The sequence below is a fragment of the Alligator mississippiensis genome, chromosome 2 (assembly GCF_030867095.1).
Source record: "Alligator mississippiensis isolate rAllMis1 chromosome 2, rAllMis1, whole genome shotgun sequence".
NCBI classification, from domain to species: Eukaryota; Metazoa; Chordata; order Crocodylia; family Alligatoridae; genus Alligator; species Alligator mississippiensis.
In genome coordinates, this window is record NC_081825.1 from 133,182 (window position 1) to 158,250 (window position 25,069).

The window sequence follows — 25,069 nt, forward strand, 5'->3', positions numbered from 1 at the left end:
CTTGGTATCATCAGCAAATTTAAACAGGCTGCTTTTTACCCCATCATCCAAGTCACTAAGAGGTGATCATGGGATACCAAATTGAAGACTTTTTTGAAGTCAAGATATATGACATCAATCTCTTCCCCCTTGTCCAGGTGATAGGTCACCTGGTCGTAAAAGAAAATAAGACTGGTCAGGTAAGACCTACCCACAACAAACCTGTGTTGGCTATCCCTCGGGGTGTTGCCATTGACCAGTCTGTTGAGAATGGTCTCTTTGATAATCTTTTCTAGGATCTTCCCCAAGATAGAGGTCAGGCTGATGGGCCTGTGGTTTGCTGGATCCACTTTCCTCCCCTTCCTGAAGACAGGCACCACATTGGCCTTCTTCCAGTCTTCAGGCACTTCACCGGAGCACCAGGAGTTCTCGAAGGTCCGTGCCAGGGGCTGAACTATGGTGCTAGCCAGCTTCTTGAGTACCTTGGCGTGTAAGCTGTCAGGGCCAGCTGACTTGAAGGTGTCCAGCCTCTCAAGGTGTTCCTTCACAAGGTCAGCATTGATGGAGGCTACAGAATCTCCCTCACTCAGGCCTTCCTGTCCCGTAATGGGCAGGGGTGTCACTTGGGACTGGTGAAAAACTGACACAAAGTACCCATTTAGCAAGTTGGCCTTTTCCTGGGTGTCGGTTGTCAGTTGTCCTCTCTGCTTTAGGAGGGTTCCAACATTGCCCTTGCTTTGCCTCCGGCTCCCCACATATCTAAAAAAGGACTTTTTATTGTCCTTGATACGTGTAGCTAGTTGGAGTTCCTTTGCAGCCTTGGCTTTCCTGGTTCACTCCCTGCAGGTCCGGACTAGTGCCGAATATTCCTCCTTGGAGGTGGACACCACCCTCCATCCTTTGTAGGCCTTTCTTTTTAGACACAGGAGGTCCACTAGTTTCCTGGAGAGCCAAGGGGGCTGCTGTGCCCTTTTGCTGCCTTTCGGGGGTCCCTGATACTGCCAAATCTGGGGGGGGTCTCAAGGTCCCCACACCCAGCTGCAGGGTGGCCCCGCTCCCCTACCCTGCAGCCCCCTGACTGCGGGCACCATATATCATTCCTACTCCTTCCCAGAGCCCTGCCTGGCCCTGGCCCACTCCACCAGCCACCACTTACCCCCTCCTCACTCCTCAGGGCTCCTCATCCTGCCAGTGCAGTGGTGGTGCCGGCCCAGCTACTCAGGGCCCAGCCTGGGTCAGTCGCTGCACCTCAGACTGGCCCCAGGGACCACATGGTTGGGGGGGGGGGGACTGCATTTTGTCAGGGGGGTTGAGCCAGCTTCGCTCCTGTTACGGAGTCCCCCCAACAGCCAAATGGCTCTGCTCCCCTGTGAGAAGGGGAAAAAGTGTCCGTGACAAAGGCACGGGAAAGAAGAGAAGGAAGATGGGCTTCCTCGGCTACAGACTGAGCCCAGGCCGTGGCAGCGAGAACCACTAGACCAGCAGGGAAGATCAGCTAAGGCCTCGCCTGACCTGGCTGAAGGGTGCTCCTGTGGGCCAAGGGCATGGCACTGGGGGTGGTAATGGTCAGGGATGAATTTCTGACCCCAAGACAGTGGCCAGGGAGCAGTGTCCTGTCAAGGGGCAAGGCTCCTAGTTGGATAGGAGGTGACCCCTCTACTGCTGACCACTAGAGTACCAGGGAAGGGCAGGCCAGTGCTTCAGCTGACCCCTGGAGAGCTCTCTTTCCTCTGCCGTAGGGTTGGGCCTGGCTCTTTCTCTATGCTGGGTGCCTGCTCCTTGGAGGAAAAGATGCTGGGGTCAGAACAGGGAGCAGGGGGATTTGAACCCCCTACTCCTTGCAATCAAGACAATTCAAGGCAAAGTGAGCCCAGCATCTCATATACTGACAGGGTGGCTGAGTTGTTTAGGGCACCAGGCTAAAGTGGCACTTTTTCCCTTGTCCAGCCTGTCATCTCTGAGGAAGCATTTCCTCAAGGCAGGCCTGGGAGGTATCCTAGCCCGGGCAGCAGGCTTGCCTTGGACCCCTGAACACAGGGGACATTGCTGCTCTCCACTGGGAAACACTGCCCTTCCCACAGCCAGGGCAGGCCCCCAGGGACCCTGTGGCTTGCAGCAACTGCAGGGCTTTGCAGAGGCAAAGGGGAGGGGTGCCAGGGAAAAAACGGTGCTCAAGGGAGCAGCCCACAGAGGCCAGCACCCTCTTTCTGACCACTGTCATACTAGGGACCTCTTACACCTGCAGCAAATGGGATCCCCACTACAGCACAGCAAGACACCTTCCCAGCTGTGCTCACCCCTCCTGCACCCCTCAGTGTCCACATCTCCCTGCAATACACCCCTGGCCAGAAACCTTCCCCTCAGGTCCCTCCTGCCCCTTCAAGAGCTCCCTTCCCCTGACCTACTTTCCTGTCCCTCCTTCCTCCTCCCATGTGATGGGGGTCCCCTCGAGGGGAGCGGGCCGCTGCATACCCTGAGCTACCCTTGTGCTGCACCACGAGCTGTGCACTAGCCTCCTCCCTGGCTCTGCACTGCCACCTCCTTTCACCCAGCATCTGGGAGGGAGGCAGAGGAGCCCTTCCTGTACAAGGCTAGGCTTGCCCAACCGCCCGTGGCCACCTTTGCGTGCCTCGCAATTCTGCCCTGGCCATGCAGCCACGAATAAAGGGCCAGCACTCAGCACCCTCGGCGCCTGCCGGGGCTACCAGGCGGCTCACCCACGGCAGGGCCACAGACAAAGGCAGTAGATTCTGCCCGGGGAGTGGCCACCAGCTCTGGGCGGGGTCTGCAGGGCCTGGCCGAGGATGGGTGCAGGTGCGGGGCTGGGGCAGGGCAGCTGTGGTTGGGGGTTTCTGGAGCCAGCCTGGTCCCCGCAGCCTGTGTGGGGCAGGAGGGCAGCGAGGACGACCCTGAGGCTGGGCAGTGGGCCGCGCGCAACTAGAAATCTTGCTGTCACCAACTTTTTAACGCGGGCCCGCCCAGAGGAGCGGAGCGCGGGGAGGTAAAAGCTCCTCACTCCGTGCAGGGCAGGCAGCGGCTCCTCCCCGAGGCGAGGCGGGAACGGGGCTGGCGCGGGCTCCGCCGGCTCCAGCGAGCTGCGGCTGCGCACCGCCGCATCGCCTCGGGGAGCGAGGAGACACGTGGCGGCAGCGCTGGGCAGCGGAGCAGTTCTCCGGAGCCGGCAGAGCCCCAGCCCCGCCTTGCCTTGCCTTGCCTTGCCTCGCCTCGCCTCACCTGCGGGAGGAGCTGCTGCCTGCCCGGCAGGGGAGCGAGGCGCTTACCTGTTCTGTGACTCACGGGATTTTCTGTTTGCTGAGTGCCAAGCAGCCAGAATTAGAAATTTCAAACCCTGTCCTGATTGTCCAGTGATGTAACATTACCGCCCTCGAACCAACCCATGCTTCAACATTTTCATTTGGGGGCACAGCTCAGTATTTTTATTTTCACGTTTCCCCTTAAAAACAGATCATTACTGATCCACAAGACAAAGAAAGTCTTGTTCTGGTCTGCTTCCAGCAGAGACGGAGTCTCTCTTGGCTCTGAAGGGCAAGGAATATCCTGGTTTGTTCTCTGGAGGTATGACTCTCACCTGCACAGTTTTTTAAACAGTAGAGCAACTTTTCTTGAGAAAGGCCTTGGGGTTTGGGGAGGAGGGGAGAGGGAAGACAGTGCCGTAGCAAGGTTGGGGCAAGCAAGACGGCTGCCCTGGGTGCTGAAGTGAAGGGGCGCTAACAGGCACTGCCAGCCAGTGCGGGGTGTGGGATGGAGCCGTGAGCAACTCATTTGGGGGGCATGGGAATGCGGGGAGGGCGGCTCCCGCCACTGCATGCATGGGCAAGCATGGGGGGCACTGCTCTGCGGGCTCTACCAGCTCTGGGGAACTGCGGGACCAAAGCAGTGCACTCATGGACCACTACTCTTTAGAGGGAACATTTACAGGGGGTGCACCACCAGTAAAGCAGCAGCTGCAGGAGGAGGTGGTCCAATGCTGGTGAAAACCTTGCACTCTGATCATGGATGCTGCTGTCCCTGTCTCCACATGGTTGGGGGATGTTCCCTCCTAGCCCTGTCTCTCCCAGCTCCCCAGGGACATGTTTATCCCGTTCCCAGGTCACAGTGAGTGGGACAGTCAAGGAAGGGTCCTCAGACAATATGAAGCCCACTGCAACATTCATAGAATCATAGAAGTCGGGTCGGAAGGGACCTTGTAGATCTTCAAGTCCGACTCCCTGCCTGGGCAGGAGGAAAACTGGGCTCAAATGACCCCAGCCAGGTAGACATCAAGCCTTTTCCCAAAGACTCCCAGGGTAGGAGCCAGCACCACTTCCCTTGGAAGTTGTTTCCAGATCCTAGCCGCCCTGTGAAATAGTTCCTACAGATGTCTAGTCTGAACCTACTCTCCAACAACTTGTGGCCGTTATTCCTTGTTACCCCGGGGGGCGCTAGAGGAAACAAGGTCCCCCCCAAACCCTTCTGGTCCCCCCTAGTGAGTTTATAGATGGTCACAAGGTCCCCCCCCCCAGCCTTCTCTTGTGAAGGCTGAACAGGTTCAGGTCCCGTAGCCTCTCATTGTAGGGTCTGCCCCGCTGTCCCCGGATCATGCGGGTGGCCCTCCTCTGGACCCTCTCCATGTTGTCCACATCCCTCCTGAAGTGCGGCGCCCAGAACTGGACACAGTACTCCAGCTGTGGCCTGACCAGTGTCACATAGAGGGGGAGGATCACCTCCCTGGCCCTACTTGAGATGCAGGAACATTGCAGGAACCTGGTGATTCTTGGCTGGAGCAATTAAAGGCCCATTATGCGGAAAGGCCTCTGGAGGAGTCTGGAGAGAGGGAAACCCCGGGGCCTCTGGACAAGTCACTTCATGTCTCCAAAGAGGAGCCCCTGCTCCGCCAGGAGTCAGGTGAGGTACAGGATGGAGGCCCGGGCGTGGGTCTGGGTGCCTGAGTGGCTGTCCTGCATGCATGGGAAGAGGCTCGAATGTCTGCCCCTGCCCAGGACAGGGCTGCAATATTTGTAACCAGGTAGCTGGGCCGGGACAGAGCTCTGGTCTCTGTGCGTGGGCAGCTCCCAGGCTAGGGGTTCCTGATCTTTCTCACTGCATGTGTGCAGCATCCAGCAGAGAGAGAGGCTTTATCTTGTTTGGGCCACGTCATGCTGCCACGATAACAATCAATAACCTAGTTCATGTTCCAGCAGTCAGGGTTCACTGGCCCCTTTCTCATGCCCCCATGAGCCCTCTGCCCGATAAGGGCCTGGTGCAGGTGACGGGGAAATGAGACTCCCCAGTGGCCTCCAGCCAGTTCGGGTACAGCTAATACCTGGGCCTGTGTCCTACTGCAGATTCCCTTGAAAGTGAAGGGACCTGGGAGTTGTCAGCAGAGGAAAGCTCTGACATGGTGCTGTGATCACCACGCTACACTGGGAGTTATTGCAGCTCATCTCCAGCCTCATGCCAGTGGAGGTCTATTAGCAAGAGCTGTGGGATTTTGAGTCTTCCTTCTCCCCCATCTTCCACACTCTGAAGCCTCTGTCTGTCTTTGTCCCAGGCCCATACAGCAGACTAGCAGGGCTTTCTCCATGCCAGCAGCACCAGGGCTAACCTGTGCATGCTCTTCCCCACCCACAGGTGCTGGGACCCTGAGGAGAGTTGAGCTGAAGCCTCTTGGAGAAAAGCCTGTAAGCCTGGAGCTGCAGAGTACTTCTCCAGGGATCCTGGAGGAGAGGGGATCCCTGACCCCTGAGCCAGGCCAAGTGCAGAAGGGGCAGGGCAGGCCTCCAAAGCAGGCAGAGAACTTGGAGGTGAGCAGGGCACCCGGTCCAATTGGGGGTGGGAGTACAGCTGGGGCAGAGCACAGGAGGAGCCAGGGGTGGTGTAAAGAATTTGGAAAGTAGCAGAGAGAATTGAAGAAAGTCAAGCCTGTGGTGATGGAGGCTGCAAAAACACCAAGCTGGCATTAGCAGGAGCTCCTTCCCACGTGCAGATAGCCAAGGGGTGCTGGCACTGGAAGGCCTGGTCAGGGAGCATGGAGCTGGGGCTCCCTGCCCCTAAAAGTGCTGCCCAGGCTGCCTCAGAGGACCGAGCAGATAGAATGTGATGAGCTGGGGTAAGGCCAACACATGAACTCCTATGTCCACAGCCGCATCCACATCACATGTCAGCTGAAGACTGGGGAATTTTGCACCCTTACCTGTCATGGCAAAGCCTGCAATTAGCTGGAGTACAGAGTGATTGCAGACAGGGCTGTGGGGGCTGGAGGCAGCTGGCGCAGGAGACACTGATGGTGCAACGCTTGTGCCTGCAGCTCCACGAGGTGTTTGAGGACGTGGCAGTGTATTTCACACAGGAGGAGTGGGAGCTGCTGAACAATGAAGACAAGGTGCTTTACCAGGACCAGATGCTGAGGGATTTCAAAGTCCTTGTTTCCCTGGGTAAAGCTCTGGTTCTTGCTTCTTCTTGGAGCTATATGAGCTGTGAAATTCTGTAGTCATCTTCCTATATTTCAACAGTCTCATCTTCATGAACTTTTGGCTGGAGGTTTAAATTCAGTTCCTCCCCACTGCTCTGTCAATGATCAGACCTTGCTCACATTTCTTATTGATATAATCTTCTTCATTTGATCCAGCCACATCACTTGTGTACGTATAGTCACTAAAAGCTCTTCTTAGGGAACTGTTTTGATTTCCTCCCTCTTTTGCCTAGTGTATCCTGTCCAAACACATTTTACAATCCTAACGTGTTCAGTTCAGTCCTATCTAAATCCTTTTTCTCCTTATGACCCAGCACAAGGTAATGGAAGTCTTATCTGCCTCTGCTACTAGAAAATGTAGATGATGCATTTTCTCAACTCTTCCTCTAGTGACAGATGTGCACATGATATAACTCAGGTACTTTTATCAAGGGGCCACTGGAAGCTTCTGTCTACATTCCTCCCTAATATCTTCATCTTCATAGACCACTGACTCTGACTTTGCCATATTGACATTAAGGTGTATGCTCTCACACACACTCCACCATTCTCAAAAGTTTTCTTCTCCTCCTTGTAAAAATCCACCTGCAGATCAGACACCCGTCACTGCGATAAAAAGCCATGGGCTAGGTGCAGGGTCTAGTGAAAACCAGTTTCCCTTTCCAGAGGATCTCTAATGCAGGGGCTTGTTCTGGCTTGTGCACAGGATTGAGGTACTTACCTTTTACTAAGTAAGTTTGCTTTTCTGATGCTTTCTTTTCCCTCCATTTCCCCCTGAGGATTTCTTTAGGGAAGTGCTCAAATGCTTTCTCAAGCTCAGTAAAGACCTCATAGACTACATTATGGGCTCTCACATGCTATGAAGTGTGTTTCTTTTTGCCTTCTTTTTGTCATTTTCATGACTCTGGGGAACTTGGTTGTATATCTGGCATTACTTGCCAACTTGTGGACTCATCTGCATTCCTGGGATGTTCCTCCCATTGGGTGGGATGCTTGATTAGTTGCAACTACAGTTATTATACAATTATCTTGTCCAGTGCCCCGGTGATGCTGATATATCCTCTCTCTCAGAAAGCAGTTTCATTATCAGCCACTTGTCATGGACACTTTTCATTGCCACTGGTCCTCACTTCAAACCTTCATTGAGAAAAGCTAATTTCATTCCTTTAACTTGAGTTCCACTGATGAAATAAATGTTATCTATCTGTATGTGTGTCCAATGACTCTTCATTTCGGTACCTTGAAAACAGTAAAAGCTTTATTTTTCTGCTCCCTAGTACATCATGGATCACTGCATCTCCATGCCTATCCTTGGTGACTCTGTCAGTTTGATACCCTTTCTATACCAGGGAAGGGGCAGAACCCAGAAAGAGCCCTGGGTCCAGGGAAGAATGTGTGTAGATGAGAGGCCTAAAGACGCACTGGAAAGAAGCACTACATCCAAGCCAAGGCAGTGGGGAGGGTGTCAAAGGGAAGCAGGAGCTCCCTGCCAAGCACAGGGGCAGAGCCCACCCCTGCTTCAAGGCCAGAAAAACCTTTAACTGCCCATCCCTCCTGGCTCTTCACAAGATAGGGCACACTGGGGAGAAGCTCTATGTATGTGTCAAGTGTGAGAAGAGCTTCACCTGCCTCTCGACCCTGGTTGCTTATCTCCAGATCCATTCTGAAGAGCTCCCCCACCGCTTTACCAAATGGGGGAAGAGCTTTGTATGCCCGTCAGACCTGGACAAGCACCTATATGGACCCAGGGGGGAAGTATCTGTACTATTGTATAATATGTGGTAAGACTGCCACCCATTTTTTTCTCCCTTTCTCAGCGCTGGCACATCCACCTAGAAAGGAAGACACACCACTGCACTGAGTGCAGAAAGAACTTAATTGCCTGGCAAGACTTGTCCCAGCACCAGTGTGTACACAGTGGGGACCAGCCACATCATGGCACCAAGTATGGGAAGAGCTTCAGTTAGCCCTCCAATCTGGCCAGGCACTGGTGCATGCATGCAAGGGAGATGCCACATCAGTGCTCAGAGTGTGCGAAGAGCTTTACCTGCTCCTCTTACCTGGCCCGGCACCAGCTCATGCACATGGGAGAGATGTGTATCAGTGCTTGGAGTGTGGGAAGAGCTTCACCTGATCCTCCCACTTGGCCCAGCACCAGCTCATCCACACAGAGAAGAAACCATTTCAGTTGCTCAGAGTTTGGGAAGTGCTTCTCTCACTCCTCCAAACTGGCCCAGCACCAGTGCATGCATAGCTGGGAGCATCCATATTTCTTCTAGCAATGCCAGAAGAGCTTGGGATATCTGTTCAGCCTCCACAAGAGAAGGCTGAGGGGGGATCTAGTGGCCATTTACAACTAGTCAGAGGGGACCAGCAGGCATTGGGGGAGTCCCTGTTCCCTCGAGCACTACCAGGAGTGACAAGAAATAATGGACACAAGCTGGCAGAGGGTAGGTTCAGACTAGACATCAGGAGGTGCTACTTCACTGTCAAGGCAGCTAGGATCTGGAACCAACTTCCAAGAGAAGCGGTGCTGGCTCCCAGCCTGGGGGTCTTTAAGAGGAGGCTAGATGAACACCTTGCTGGGGTTGTTTGACCCCAACACTCTTTCCTGCCCAGGGCAGGGGGTCAGACTTGATGATCTGCTCAGGTCCCTTCAAACCCGACCAACTATGAAAATATCTACCTGCTCAGCACCCAGCAGTGTCTTCGTCCAGACAGGAAGCCTCATGCTGGTGGACTGGAGCAAGAATTCACCCACTGTTCACCCCCTCTAGGGCCTGCAGAACCCAAGGGACACAGGGGCTGGCCCCCAAGATTTGATGAGGGGAAGCGGTTAAAAAGAAACTATCATAGTAGAGCCACTGGCACCACTCATGGTGCTCGGGACAGGTCCCATAGGACTGGAAAAACCCCAGTGTGGTCCCTGTTTTCAAGAAGGGGAGGAAGGAGGAACCGCCAGGTAACTATAGGCCGGTTAGTCTCACCTATATCCTTGGCAAGACCTTTGAGATAATTGTTAAGGATCATATTTGTGCGGGACCACCGGGTAAAATGATGCTAAGGGGCAATCAGCATGGGTTCATAGCAGGCAGATCCTGCCTGATTAACCTGGTTTCATTTTACAACCGGGTCACAAAATGCTTGGATGAAAGAATAGAGGTAGATGTTATTTACTTAGCTTTTAAAAAGTCCTTTGACACACTGTCACACCCAAGTCTTATAAATAAACTAAATAGTTGCAATGTAGATTATTACAGAGTCTGGTGGGCAGAAAATTAGCTTACAGGATGCCCCCAGGGAGTGGTGGTGGATGGGTTGGTTTCTACCTGGAGAAATGTGGGCAATGGAGTCCCCCGAGGTGCTGTCCTGGGACCGTTACTGTTCAATATCTTCATTAGTGACTTGGACGAGGCAGTAGAAGGCACCCTGTCCAAATTTGCTGGCAACACCAAACTATGGGGGGAGGCACACAAGCTAGATGACAGGGAGTGAGTCCAGGCTGATTTGGACAGGCTGGGGAAATGAGCCGAACAGAATGGGATGCAGTTTAACAAGAATAAGTGTCATGTGTTGCACCTGGGGAGGAAAAGTCACCAACACTCCTATAGCCTGGCAGGTACCACTCTAAGTAGCCCGACTGCGGAAAGGGATCTCGGAGTCGTAGTTGACTCCAAAATGAACATGAGTCACCAGTGTGATGAACTAGTAAGTAAAGCTAACTGCACCCTTTCTTATGTAAGTAGCTGCATCCCAAACAGGTCCAGGGAGGTGATTCTCCCCCTCTATGTGGCACTGGTCAGACCGCAGTTGGAGTACTGCATCCAGTTTTGGGCACCGCAGTTCAGGAGGGATGTGGATGGCCTGAAGAGGATTCAGAGGAGGGCCACTCGTCTGGTTAAAGGCCTACAGAAAAAAACCCTACGTGGACGATTGGGAGACCTGAACCTCTTCAGCCCCCGCAAGAGGAGGCTGAGAGGTGATCTCATGGTCGCCTACAAATTCATCTGGGGGGTGGGAGGGTGCAGCAAGAAATAGGGGATATGATGTCTACCAGGGCACCTGTCGGGGTAACTAGAAACAATGACCACAAACTGGAAGAGACCAAATTCAGATTGGACATCAGGAAAAAATTGTTTACAGTGAGGGTTGCCAAAATGTGGAATAAACTTCCAAGGGAGGTGGCGCTGTCCCTTTCCTTGGAGGCATTTAAAAGGGGATTGGACAGACACCTGGCTCAGTCATCTGACCCCAGCACTCATTCCTGCCCAGGGCAGGGGGTCAGACTTGATGATCTAATAGGTCCCTTCTGACCCCAACATCTATGAAACTATGAAACACCTCATGCAGAGACCAGTCCAGATACTTGGGGAACTTGTGACGAGATGATCTTTAAATCAGCCCTGGAGCTGTGCCATCCCCATCATTCTCTAAAAGCAGTCAGTGTTCCCAGGGGGCAAAGAAGTGCCTTCACCTTAGGGTGCCCTCCCTTATGCAACTGGCTCTAAATGACACCCAGGGACTGTCTCTAATAGACTCCCAGTTTTGTCCTCCCTCCTGGCCCCAGAGTGCTGGTGTGTGAGGTGCTTAAGTTGCAGGAAGGAGACATTTATGCCTGGAGAGGTATTCTCTGCCTTCCACCCTGACCTTGCCTTTCCTCTCCACCACATCACCTCCCACACAGGACTGCATATGCCCATTGGGTTCTGCAAGAAGCTGATACGACCACCCCATGAGCCTGGCTTTCATCCCCTGCATGACTTGGAGGAGGTAACATTGAAGACATCATCGTCTAGGACCTTGAACCCATTCTCTGCATAGCTGATTGTCTAAATAAATGCATTGATGTTAGGGTCAGAAAGGACCTCAACAGATCATGGAGTCTGACCCCCTGCCTACCCAGCCAGATACCTATCCAGCCTTCAGTTAAAGACCCCCATCCCTTGGAAGGCCATTCCAAATTTTGGCCACCCTTATCGTGAAGAATTTTTTCCTGAAATCTAGTTTAAATCTGCTGTCTGTCAGCTTGTGACCATTGGCCCTTGTTACCGCAAGAGGTGCCCTGGTGAACAAAGCATCTCCAATCCCTTGCTGCATTCCCCTAATGAATTTGTAGGTGGCCACAAGATCCCCTCTCAACCTTTTCTTGCAGAGGCTGAAGAGGTCCAGGTCCCTCAGTTTCTCCTCATAGGGCTTGTCCTGTGAGCCCCTAACCATACGAGTGGCCTCCTCTGGACCATCTGGAGTCTATCAACATCCTTCTTGAAGTACGGTGCCCAAAACTGGACGCAGTACTCCAACTGCAGTCTGACCAATGCTGCACAGAAGGGAAGTATCACCTCCTTGGATCTATTCACCATGCATCCGCTGATGCATGATAAAATGTGGTTAGTTTTGCTGATGATTTCCTCACATTGTCGACTCGTGTTCATTTCAGAATCCACTATGACTCCGAGATCCCTTTCCACTTCTGTACTGCTGAGAGGGTCCCTTCCTAGCCAGTAGATTTGCTGGATATTTTTGCACCCTAGGTGCAACACTCTGCACTTGTCCTTGTTGTACTGCATCCTATTGTGTACTGCCCACTTTTCTAACCTGGCCAGGTCTGCCTGCAATTGTTCCCTACCTTCCGGGGTGTGCACTTCTCCACAGAATTTAGTATTGTCCACAGACTTGGACAGAGTACACTTCACACCCACATCTAAGACACTGATGAAGATATTGAAGAGTACAGGTCTGTATTAGAATGAACTACTGGGTTCAGAAGATTCTCCATGCTTGAATAAAGGATGTACTCGTGGTTGTTCTCACTCTTGCAAAGTTTTATTTAAGGATACTCACAGAGGCAGGCAATAAAACAGAGCAGAGAGGATGATCACTTCACATCAGCTCTAGGCAGCAGCCACCACCCTGCATAGTTCTCCTGGCCCTGGAATGTCTCGATCCCGGGGATGCGATAGCCTGCGCCAGGCTCTGCGCAAATCAGGATTCTTGCCAGAGTTTGAGGAACTCCCGTAACTTAAGAATGTACAGCTTATATAGTCTGGAGTAAATAACGTTATCTCGAACTAGGAATTTGGTTATCTCAAGCTAAGAATTTGGGGATGAGTCGTGATCTAACACACAGACGGTGTTTACCATCTAACACATGTGGTGTTTACCACATTTTGCTGTATTACAACATTGTACTATCTAGGTTCATGGTTCTGTCACTCTCACAGAGCAAAAAGCTGTGTGCTATAATTCTTACAGAGCAAAAAGCTATGTGCTATAATTCTGGCCTACTATGGAGTCAGCATACAAAACTCTTGCTATGAGCATTAAGCAAAGCCCTTACTATTACAAGATCCAAGGACCAAACCCTGCAAGACCCCACTACCCACATCCTTCCATGTTGATACTGACCCGTCTACTACCACTCTCTGGGCACAACCCCCAAGCCAATTTGCTACCCACCAGACCATGTAAACATCTAAGTCACAGCCTCTTAATTTATTTATGAGACTGGGATGAAAAACTGTATCAAAGGCCTTCCTAAAATCCAGGAATAAAATGCCAACCTCTACTCCTGCGTCTAAGCGTTTTGTGATCTGGTCATAAAACGAAACCAGATTAGTCGGGCCTGATCTACCTACTACAAATGCATGCTGCATTATTTTTCCCACTGGACTCCCACAAATATGATCCTTCATAATCTTTTCAAAGACTATTCCAAGGCTGGAGGTGAGACTGACTGGCCTGTAATTACTCGGATCCTCCTTCCTCCTATTCTTGAAAATAGGGACCACGTTGGCCCTTTTCCAGTCCTCCAGGACCTGACCCGAGTGCCATGAGTGCTCAAACAGCTGTGCCAGTGGTTGTGCTATGACACCAGCCAATTCCTTCAGCGCCCTCAGATGCAGCTCATCTGGGCCTGCTGACTTAAACACATCCAGTCCATCCAAGTGACCGCACCAAGTCAGCGTCAACAGTTGGTGGGCTGGTGTCCCTCTGATACCCATCTAAGAGCCCATTAGGAGACTTATCTTGACCCCTGTTCAGGAACACTGAGGCAAAAAAATCATTGAAGAGCTCAGCTGTGTCACCCTTGTCTGTCACTAATTGCTCCTTCTTGTTCACTAGGGGTCCTATGCTGCTCTGCACCTTCCTTTTACTCCCTACATACTTAAAAAGACTTTCTGTTGTCTTTAATTTGTGTTGCCAGCCTTGGCTCCGTAGTTGCTTTGGCCTTTCTGACTGCCTCCCTACAAGTGCGGCCAAGTAGGTATACTCCTCCTTGGTAGTTTCCCCCCTCTTCCATTGCCTGTATGCCTCTTTTTTGCCCTTAGGCTTCCCTTGATTTCTCTGTTTAGCCAAGGAAGTTTTATGGCCCCTGTGGCAGGGCACGGTTTGTGCCAGCCACTTCAAAGGCCTGAAGACAGCAGCTGGCAGATGCCTGATGAGGGCGGCCACTTCAGACTCAGGGCTGCCCATATAAACAGGGCATTTTGCTTCTGGAAGGCCAGGCAACAACATCACCTGACTGCAGGTAACATCTGGAGGTAAGGGAGGAGCTGTAGGGGATGGTCAGGAGGCTCATGGTCCTGGGTACGACCTAAAACCGCACCCTGCCGGGAGTGGGTGGCCTGATGGGGCTCTTAGTGACGCGGGAGCCCCCAGGAAATGCCAGGCCAGTGATCACCCTGGTGAAAGGTGGGTCAGGGCACCTTAACCCCTAGCCCCCACAACCGGGTGGGTTACCCCCTTTGTAGGGCCTGGAAGGTCGACCCCAACAAGAGAGTGGGGCCATAGACTCAAACCTGTCTTGACATCCCCTGACTGGTCCATGCTGGGGCCGGGACTGGAAGGGTCGAAGGGGCAGGGGCCCACCACAAGGGATGCCCAGAGCTGAGGGCCTGGGGTCCCGACTGGCCTGGAGGTGGCCCAGGGCCAGTGAGCCAAAGGTCCCGAGGGACCATACCCGTAAGGGGGATCAGCTCAGGGAGCTGTGCAGCCGGGAATGAAGGCGAAATAAGCTGCTGGAATGGAGGGATCCCGGTGGGGTTCAAAGAGCAGGACTCTGGGGCCCAGTGTGGGGCCGGTGATGTTGACAACAGCTGGATGCCATCGGCGAGGCTTGGGCTGCGGTGTAGGGGAGGAACAGAGCTGCAGATAGTGCTCCCTGGCATCGGGGCAAGAAATGGGCAGCCTCCTGCTTATTTAACATCAATTAATTAATTAACAACAAGGAGTGATGGGCGTGAAGGTGGGCAGTTAGCCCAGAAACAGGTGGGTGGGCCACAGGAAAATCGGCCCTGAGAAGGCCCCCCCATTACAACCCCTTTCCCCCCTTTCCCTCACAATGGTATCATCTCCCTCTGCTCCCAAAAGACCACTTCCTTCAGCAACGACCACCCTTTATGGACTCCCATCTCGCCAATACTCCTATCCTGCAGTACGTTGTTGACTAGACTCCTAAGCATGCTGAAGTTAGCCTTCCTAAAGTCAAGCACTTCCACCCAACTAGTTATCATACCCACCCTTATGCCATATGGTGAATTTGATTGATTGGTGGTCACTGTGCCCAAGGTGACCACAAGTCTGCAGCTCCCCTACCAGGTCCTCCCCCCTCGCCAACACCAAGTCCAGTAAGGCATCCCCCCTAGATTAATAGATTCATAAATGTTAGGGTCAGAAGGGACCTCAATAGATCATCGAGTCCGACCCCCTGCATAAGCAGGAAAGAGCGCTGGACTACTGGCCGCATCTTTTGTTCCCACCATGGGATAGTTGTCAGAGGGCTGGATGAGGTCAGGAATTCTCACCGTGACGTCCCTGATCCTGGCTCCAGGCAGTCAGCAGATCTCACACGCTATGGGATCCAGATGACAGATCCAGATGACAGATAGGTCCCTCTGTTCCTCTCAGCAGGGACTCACCCACAATGATGATGCAGTGTCTCTTCTTCTGCTTACCTGGCCAGCCCTCAGCTCACTCGGTAATGGCAGCAGGCCCATCCAGTGCACTTTCCCCCACTACACACTCCTCCAGTGCAGCCAGGGCCTCATACTTATTCCCCAACTGCACCGGGGGAGCTGTCTCTGCAGTGAGAGGCCTGACCCCTAAGATGACCGTCCTCCACTCACCAGCATCTGCTTCAGGGCATTCCCTGGCAGCTTGTCCGCCAGACATCTTGTCCTGCAGAGAATGAAAGTAGCCATCAATCTCTTTTTCAATTGCCCTGATCCCCCGCAGCCTGTTCACCCCTGCCTGGGGCTCCCTCACCTGCCCCTCCAGGACCTCAATCCAGGCACAGATGGGACAGGCAAGGGACCTACCAGCCCCCACGCTACCCCCAGGCCTCAGAGGTCCTGCCAGGCAACTCCCGCAGACAGGGGGTCAGGGCACTGCTGACCATCCAAGGGGCCTATCTGGGTGGATGCCTCACAGGAGCTCCGGGCCAGAGGCAGCAGCAGGGCAGGGGCCCTGGCTGCGCTCCATGTCACCACCTCCATAGTAGCCCCCCTCCTCATTCACTTACCTGGAGTCTCTGTCAGAAGCTCCCGTGTGCTCCTGCCCACGACTGGCCTGTGAACTGCCTGCAAACTGCTCCCGTGCTGGCAGTCCCTGTTCGCTGGCTCCCTGGCCAGTCTTGGGGGAGACGTGCCATGCACGTCTCCCCCCCACACGTGTAGGTGAAGTACTGAGCTGCCATTGCACCCTGGGACACAGGGCGGGTGGTCGTGTTGGGGCTGTGCTTAGCCCTAACACAGCAGAGGTGGCAGGACATGTGGGGAGGGGGTTGGTAGAAGGTGCCACGCTGCAGACAGCAGGGAGTTCCCTGGGGGCCTGATGCTGCAGGGTGGCACGTTTTTGCACCAGGACTCGCTTGTAAACATTGATGGCCAGTCCCGAAGCAGTGCCCCTCACTACCGACCCACTGCTTCCTGCCCCCACACCCCAGCCCCACAGTGTGTGGGACAGGGGTGTGTGGGGCCTGGAGGGTCCCACGTAGCCCCTTGCTGGCTGGGACTCTGACAGCCTGGAGGGAAAAAGCCACTGTTTCCCACATTGTTTTCCTTTAAGGAGAATCCATTTTTAAAGTTTGTTGATCCATTTTTAAAATTTGTTTATGACTCTTTCATATATTCTTTATATGACCTAAACACTTTTGGGTTGGGACCCATGGGTTGAGAAATGCTGTTCTAAAGGGAGAGAGAGCAGGACCAGGACTTTCCAGTCACTCACACCTTCTTGTCTTGACTGTTTGGAGGAATAAACCCAAGCAAGTCTACGTGGAACACATAAAACCCTCCCAAGATCAAACTGAACCAGCAGCAGGGCAACGAGCCAGGCTGTCCTGGGCTGAGCGCAGGCAGCTTGTAGCTCCTGTTTGTAAGGGCCACAAGGTCTGGGCCATGGTTGGGGCTGCTGGATGCTCTCACCAGAGACATAATGCTAACTCTCCTCCTCTTCAGGGGGGATACCGCAGAGCGGGGGGGATCCTCTGCTGTGGATCTGGCCTACAGGCTTTCACCCACCATGTGCGCTTCGTGTGCTGTGTATGGCCTGCAGGCAGAAGACCTGACTCGAAATCCCTGCACTGCTGAAACCCCAGACTTATTTGAGTAGCTGCTAAACTGCAAGGCAGTCATCGACCCGGCCCTGCTGGGCTTAGAGCCAGCACCAGGACTGCAGCTGCTGTGGAGCTGGACAGACGCCCTGAGTGACCCTGCCCTGCTGCCTGCCAGCCTGGTCCCTCCACACCATGCGCTCCTTCCTCAGGGGCTTGTCTAGGAACCTTGTCTGCCCGTGTGCTGTGATTGCAAAGGAGTTTTACTTTCCTCCTGTGAATCTCACCCAGAGCCTGATGATATTTCTCCTCCGTGGGACCCTTCTGCCAGGCACAGGGCAGCAGTAGCAAGGGCAGGTTCACACCTAGGAGTTTAACCCCAGCTTTCCAAACCTGGCTCCAGCCCCTGCCCAGAAACCTAGGAAAAAATTATCACAGGGTGCTCTACAGTGACCAAACTGCCCCTTTTGCAAGCAGCCTTCAACCCCCACAGGGTTTATTACAGGGGAAAAGGGGACACACATGCACACAGTTAAATAAGCCCCAAACATTTAACAGTCCAGGTCATGGGCAAACCAGCCCCAGGGGAGGGACCACTGTGGTAAAAATGTCTCATGATCCCTTATTCTCACTATACAGGGCCTCACAGCTGAACTGTGAGGTGTTTCTTCTTTCCTCCTGCAGTAGATAAGCAGTGTCATAATAAGAAACAGTCCAGGCAACACTCGCTTTGAGATAAGTCTCAAGGTTTCTTGTTAGAGCACATAAATTTTGTAAACATCATACACGCTCATTACCCTAGAGTTACACCAAGACACGAGGTTACTCAGGGGCCCACAGTGCAGAACTGCGCAGGCGGCAGGCCTTTTTGCCGCAGTTCCGTGTTAGGACTACGCATGTACTAAACTTTGCAGAAAAATGTAACCAAATACAAATTGCCACGCTGGAATCTATTGTTCATGTTAGCTATAAAAATGGAACCTCGGGCACAGCTCGGGGTCGACTTTGCTTTGAGCAAATGAGCTCCTCTGTCGAACTTGTTTGCAAACAATAAACTCGAGTTGGACCCAGCCTGATTGTGTGACTCTCTCCTTGAGGTAAATTGGATTAGCCTCCAGGGGCACGAAACTAGCAGTTTGTGCAACACCACCACATGCCTGGGGAGGGAGACTCACCCAGGGCTGCCGTCTGGGGGCTCTACCACCTGCACCAGCCATGGCAGCAAGTGTGGGGTGGGGAGGCCTGCATGGAGCTCCTGACACCTTGCTGCTGGGGATCACCGCTGGGTGTTGCTGCTTCATTGGTGTGCCGGGGTCACAGCCACTGCTCCACGGCTGCCAGGGGTGCCCCTGCTCCTCTGCCACGGCCAGGTGCCAACCCTGAGCTCCAGGTTATCTGTGCACCTCCATCTCTGTGGGACCCTGCCATGCTCCACAGCAGGCCCCAGGATCTCAGCTCCTTCAGCTGTCGGGAGCATCAGCTCCCATCGGACCCCACTCCAGGGCCTGGCTGGGACCTCTGGCTGGGAGCAGAGCAGCACGTCCCGAGGGACAGAGATGGCCTGGTTCTGCTTGGGGTTTGCATTCACTAGCACTGGAGGACAGCCCTGAGTGGGGGTGGCAGGAGGGGTGCAGGCAGTGACTGACTCCATTCAGGCACTACATTTTGCCAACTCACTGATGGCAGCTTTCCCATATGTTTTCTGTCTTTAGGCCCTGGACTTCTTGCTGGTAACTCAGGGAGTCTTATCCATCAGGAGCACCCAAGGAGGTCCCCAGGGTATGTCACCATGGTGCACTGTCATGCCAGGCTCAGGTTCATTTCTGGGAATGACAAAGCCACATTAGCACAGTGCTCAGCTGGGACCACCAGTTCAGCTCCTCAATGAGTGCAGTGACCCTAGGCAGGCTCCACACTAACGTGGCCCAGCAGTTCAAAGACAAGAGTAAGGGCATTTGGATCTCACTTGGGTCTCTGCAGGGCACTGCATTGGGCTGGACAGAACTACCCCCAGGGACCAGGGGTCTGGGTCGGGGATCAAGCTGGTGTCATTTCTTCTTTTGAATTAAATTCCTTAGTAATCCCACCCAGCCCTTTAGTTTCCACTGCCCCAGCACCTGCCAGGAGGGTCCCACCACAAAGCCACCGCTGCAAACAGGCACCAGCTGGATTTAAAACATGTCAAATTCATCTGTGTCCCTCCCTAGTGTGCATCCACCCCAGAGACCCTGCGTCCCAGGAGTCAGAGGCTGGGCTGTTCATAGATTCATAGATGCTAGGGTTGGAAGGGACCTCAACAGCTAATCGAGTCCGACCCGGCTGCCTAGGCAGGAAAGAGAGTTGGGGTCAAATGACCCCAGCCAGATGCCTATCCAGCCTTCCCTTTAAGACCCCCAAGGTAGGAGAGAGCACCATCTCCATTGGAAGCCCATTCCAGATTTTGGCACCCCTACCGTGAAGTTTTTCCTGATATCTAGCCTAAATCTACTCTCTGTCAGTTTGTGACCATTGTTCCTTGTTACCCCAAGAGGTACCTGCCAGCCCAGTCATAGGAAAAATGTCCCTGAAAGGGAACTTCAGCCCTGTGCTCAGGGTGGCTGGGCTCACGTCTTGCTCATAACAGGCACCTGCACACAGAGAAAAACTGGGGAAAAACACCAGGACTGACCGCTCACGTAGGTTCCTAGCCAAGTTACAGGACCTCCACCTAACCCAAGAGGTGCACAGTCCCACCAGGGGAAATGCTGTGTTGGATCTGGTCCTGGCCACAGGCAATGACCTGGTAAGGGGTCTGCGGGTGCTCGACCACTTGGGCAATAGAGATCATTGCCTGCTGGGATTCACCATCCAGTGCAGGGTGTCCAAGGCCCGCAGCAAGGCAGCAGCCCTGGACTTCAGGAGGGCTGATTTCAATGAGTTAAGGAGACTAGTCAGGGAGGTACTGAGGTCCCAGAGGGGAGGGGAGTTGGGAGTCCAAGAAGAGTGGTTGTTCCTTAAGGAGACAATTCTCCAAGCCCAAAGGGTAACAGTCCCCACACGGATCAAAGGGGGCAAGAGTTCTCAAAAGCACCCATGGCAAATCAAAGGCATCCAGAAAAAATCTCAAAGCTAAACAGGAGGCATACACCCAATGGAAGGGAGGGAGGATTGCATCTCCATTGCTCGAGATTGTAGGGGGGCTGTTAGGAAGGCCAAGGTGGAGACAGAACTGGGACTAGTGACCAGGATCAAAGATAACAAGACGTCCTTTTTTAAATACATAGGGAGTAAAAAGAAGGCACCAGGTAACATGGGACCTCTGCAGCACATGCTTGGAAATCTGGTGGTCACACCAGATGACAAAGCTAACCTCTTTAACAAATTCTTTGCCTCCATTTTTCTGAGCGGGAACCGGGTCATCCCCTGCACCAGGATCCCGGACAGACCCAGGGGAGGAGCAGCCAGGCCCAGGGTCAGTGAGGACCTAGTCAGGGATCTCCTGGAGGGACTGGATGTATTTAAATCAGCAGGTCCAGATGATCTCCACCCCGAGTGCTGATGGAATTAGTAGAGGTCATTGTGGGACCCCTGGCACGGCTTTATGAGCACTCGTGGTGCTCTGGCAAGGTGCCGGAGGACTGGAAAAGGACCAATGTGGTCCCCATCTTCAAAAAAGGAAGGAAGGAAGACCCAGGAAACTACAGGCCTGTTAGTCTTACCTCTGTCCTAGGGAAGCTCTTTGAGAGAGTTATCCTGATGCATGTCTGCGAGGGGCCGGCAGGGGAGATCATGCTCAGGGGCAACCAACATGGGTTCATTCGAGGCAGGTCCTGTCAGACCAACCTGGTGGCCTTCTACAACCAGGTCACAAAAGCCTTGGACGCAGGTGTCACGGTGGACGTAGTCTTTCTGGACTTCAGGAAGGCCTTTGACACCGTCTCTCACCCCATTCTCATTAAAAAATTAGGCAACTGTTGTGTCAGTGCCTACACAGTCAGATGGGTTGCAAATTGGCTGGAAGGCCACACCCAGAGAGTGGTGGTGGGCAGGTCACTATCGACCTAGAGGGATGTGGGCAGCGGGGTCCCCCAGGGCTCGGTCCTTGGGCCTGCACTGTTCAACATCTTCATCAGCGACTTGGGCGAGGGGGTGAAAAGCATCTTGTTCAAATTTGCAGGTGACACTAAGATGTGGGGAGAAGTGGGCATGCTAGAAGAGAGGGACAGGCTACAACTAGACCTGGACAGGTTACAGGGGTGGGCAGATGAGAACAGGATGGGTTTCAACACTGACAAGTGCACGGTACTGCACCTGGGGGGAAGACCCAGCAGCAGACTGACAGGCTGGGGAACTCCCTTCTCGTCAGTGCAGAGGCAGAAAAGGATCTTGGAGTCATTATTGATGCCAAAATGAACATGGGCCAACAGTGTGGGAACGCAGTCAGGAAGGCCAACCACACCTTGTCGTGCATCCACAGATGCATCTCAAGCAGGGCCAAGGAGGTGATCCTCCCCCTCTATGAGGCACTGGTCAGGTGCAGTTGGAGTAGTGCGTCCAGCTCTGGGCACCGCACTTCAGGAGAGATGTGGACAGCATGGAGAGGGTCCAGAGGAGGCCACCCGCATGATCCAGGGACAGCAGGGCAGATCCTCTGAGGAGAGGCTATGGGACCTGAACCTGTTCAGCCTCCACAAGAGAAGGCTGAGAGGGGATCTGGTGGCCATCTATAAACTTGCCAAGGGGGACCAACAGGCATTGGGAGAGTCCCTGTTCCCCCGAGCACTACCAGGAGTAACAAGAAATAACGGCCACAAGTTTCATAGATTTTATACATTTCATAGACATTCGGGCTGGAAGGGACCTCGGAAAATCATCAGGTCCAGCCCCGTCCTGAAGGGCAGGAAATCAGCTGGGGTCATAAGATCTCAGCAAGATAAGCATTCAATTTTCTCTTGAGGGTATTCAATGTAGGTGCTTGAACCACCTCTGATGGCAGGCTATTCCAGACCTTGGGGGCTTGGACAGTAAATAAATTCTTCCTTATGTCCAACCTGAAATGGTCTTCAAGTAGTTTATAAGCGTTCGACCTTGTCATCACTTGGGGTCGTAAGGTCTGTTTTCCTGACCTCTGATCATGCGTGTGGCTCTTCTCTGGACTCTCTCAAGCTTCTCCACATCCTTTTTGAATTGTGGGGCCCAGGGAAGCAGTACTCCAGCTGTGGCCTCACCAAGGCCAAGTACAAGGGGAGAATGACGTCCTGGGATTTGCTTGAGAAGCATCTATGGATGCAAGCCAGTGTTTTGGTCGCTTTACTAGCTGCAGTGTTGCATTGGAGGCTCATGTTCATCTTGTGGTCAATTATGACCCCCAAGTCTCTTTCTTCCATAGTGCTAGCCAGCGTAGCACTGCCAAGCCTATAAGCATGCTGCGGGTTTTTCCTCCCAAGGTGGAGAACTTTGCATTTTTCAGTGTTAAACACCATCAGGTTCTTGTCCGCCCATCTCCTGAGCCTGTCCAGGTCAGCCTGGATCGCCCTCCTATCTTCAGGTGTGGATGCTTTGCCCCAAAGTTTGGTATCATCAGCGAACTTGGCCAGGCCACTTCTGACTCCAGTGTCCACATCATTAATGAAGATGTTGAACAGTATGGGTCCAAGGACAGAGCCTTGGGGTACCCCACTGGTCACAGGACACCATGACAATTGACTTCCATCAATTACTACCCTCTGGGTCTGACCCTGGAGCCAATTTCCCAGCCAGTGGATCGTGGAGGACCCAAGGCCACAATTGGCCAGTTTCGCCAAGAGGTGATCATGAGATACCAGATCGAAGGCTTTTTTGAAGTCAAGATATATGACATCAATCTCTTCTCCCTTGTCCAGGTGTGAGGTCACCTGGTCATTAAAGGAAATGAGAGTGGTCAAGCATGACCTACCCACAATAAATCTGTGCTGGCTATCCCTCAGGATGTTGGCATCGGCCAGTCCATTAAGGATGGCCTCTTTAATAAACTTTTCCAAGACCTTCCCAGGGATAGAGGTCTGGCTGATGGGTCTACAGTTTGCCTGATCCACTTTCCTCCCTTTCTTGAAGATATGCACCATGTTGGCCTTCTTCCAATATTCGGGCACTACATCAGAGCTCCAGGAGCTCTCAAAGATCCGTGCCAGAGGCTGGGCTATGATGCTCACCAGCTCCCTGAGTACCCTGGGGTGTAGACTGTCAGGGCCAGCTGACTTGAAGGTATCCAGCCTGTCAAGGCATTCCTTCATGAGGTCAGCACTGATGGAAGGCAGGGGATCTCCCTCACCTGGACCTCCCTGTCCCGCAGTGGGCATGGGCATCCCATGAGACTGATGAAAGACCGACGCAAAGTACCCGTTTAATAGGTTGGCTTTTTCCTGGGTGTTGGTTGTCAGTTGTCCCATCTGGTTTAGCAGGGGCCCAATGTTGCCCTTGATTTTCCTCCAGCTCCCCACATATCTGAAAAAGGACTTTTTATTGTCCTTGATACTCAAAGCTAGTTGGAGTTTAGTTGCAGCCTTGGCTTTCCTGGTCTGCTCCCTGCAGGACTGGACCAGTGCAGAATAATCCTCCTTGGAGGTGAATCCCATCCTCCATCCTTTGTAGGCCTTTCTTTTTAGCCTCAGGAGGTCTGCTAGATCCCTGGAGAGCCTGGGGTGAGGGGGTGGGGGGGGCTGCTGTGCCCTCTTGCTGCCTTTCCTCCAAGACAGAATAGCATTAGCTTGTGCATTGAGGATCGCTCCCTTGAGGAGCAACCACTCTTCCTGAACTCCCCTTCCCCTGGAGTCGTGGTCCCTTAGGGCCTCACTGACAAGCCTCCTGAGTTTGTCAAAGTTGACTTTCCTGAAGTCAAGGACTTCAGTGTTGCTGACTGACTTGCCAGCTGTACAGCGGATGGTAAAGGTGATCAGCTCATGGTCGCTGTCACCCAGCTTCCCATTGATCAGTAGGTCGCTGATTAGGTCATCCCCAGTAGCCAGTACCAGGTCAAGCAGTGCTTCACCTCTCGTTGGCCTGTAGATTTCTTGAGTCAGATAGAGGTCATCCACGCACAATAGGAAGGTTTGCGACTGCTCGGATTTTGCTGAGTGATCCACCCACAAGATGTCCAGGTAATTGAAGTCACCCATGACAACCATGGTCCTGGAGCATGCGGCTTCAGCCAGTTCCTGGGCGAACTCCTGGTCAAGCTCTTGACTTTGGGTGGGAGGTCTGTAGTAGACGCTCACTGTTGTGTCCCCTGTGCCGTGTTCCCCATGGATTTTAACCCAGAGGGTTTCCAGTCGTCCACCCTGGTTGCCAACATCAGCTTGCAGGGATGCATAGCTTTCCTTACCATAGAGAGCTACACCCCCACCCCTTTTATCTACTCAATCTCTCCTGTACAAGGTATAGCCATCTATACTTGTGGTCCAGTCATGGGTGGAGTCCCTATATCACAATTATTTGTGTTAAGCAGGAGGATGAGTTCCTCCTGCTTATTCCCCAAGCTCCTGGCATTCATGTACAGGCAGGCAAGTGCCCCCTTGGGGGCTCTTGCCTTGCCCACCGATTGTACCAGGGCTGGGGCAGGGGTGGGCTTCCTTAAGTGCCTTGGCCTGCTGGCTTTGCAAGGGTTGCTCAGCAGGCCAGCAGTGGCGGTAGTTCCCTCGTCCCCCAGTGGGCTTAGTTTAAAGCCCGGTGGAGCAGGTCAGCCTGTCTGGGTGAGAAGAGCCTCCTCCCCAGTGGAGAGAGGTGGAGGCCATCTCTTCCCAGCAGCTCGCTGCCTCTCTTGCCAAAGAGCGGGCTGTGGTCATGAAAGCCAAAGCCTTCCCGATGACACCAGCATTGCAGCCTTCGGTTAACTACCTGGATCCTCCTCTCACTCCTCGGCCCATACCCCGAGACCGGGAGGATCAAGGATAACACCACCTGTGCCCCCAGACCCTTCAACCCCACTCCCAAATCCCTGTAGCACCTCATGACCTGGCTGGGAGCGCTCCTAGCCGTGTCACTGGTGCCCACATGAATAAGGAGCATGGGATATTGGTCTGTGGGCTGGAGGAGCTTAGGGGTCTTCTCCG

At 53.3% G+C, this 25,069-nt stretch overlaps 1 long non-coding RNA gene across 1 annotated transcript; it reads left to right on the forward strand.

Annotated features, from left to right (window-relative positions):
* Positions 1–3,020: 3,020 nt before the first annotated feature.
* Positions 3,021–7,640, forward strand: LOC109285521 (uncharacterized). Its single transcript, XR_002093267.2, has 3 exons — positions 3,021–3,555; positions 5,611–5,783; positions 6,287–7,640. It is a non-coding gene; the product is annotated as an uncharacterized LOC109285521 (long non-coding RNA).
* Positions 7,641–25,069: the final 17,429 nt, after the last annotated feature.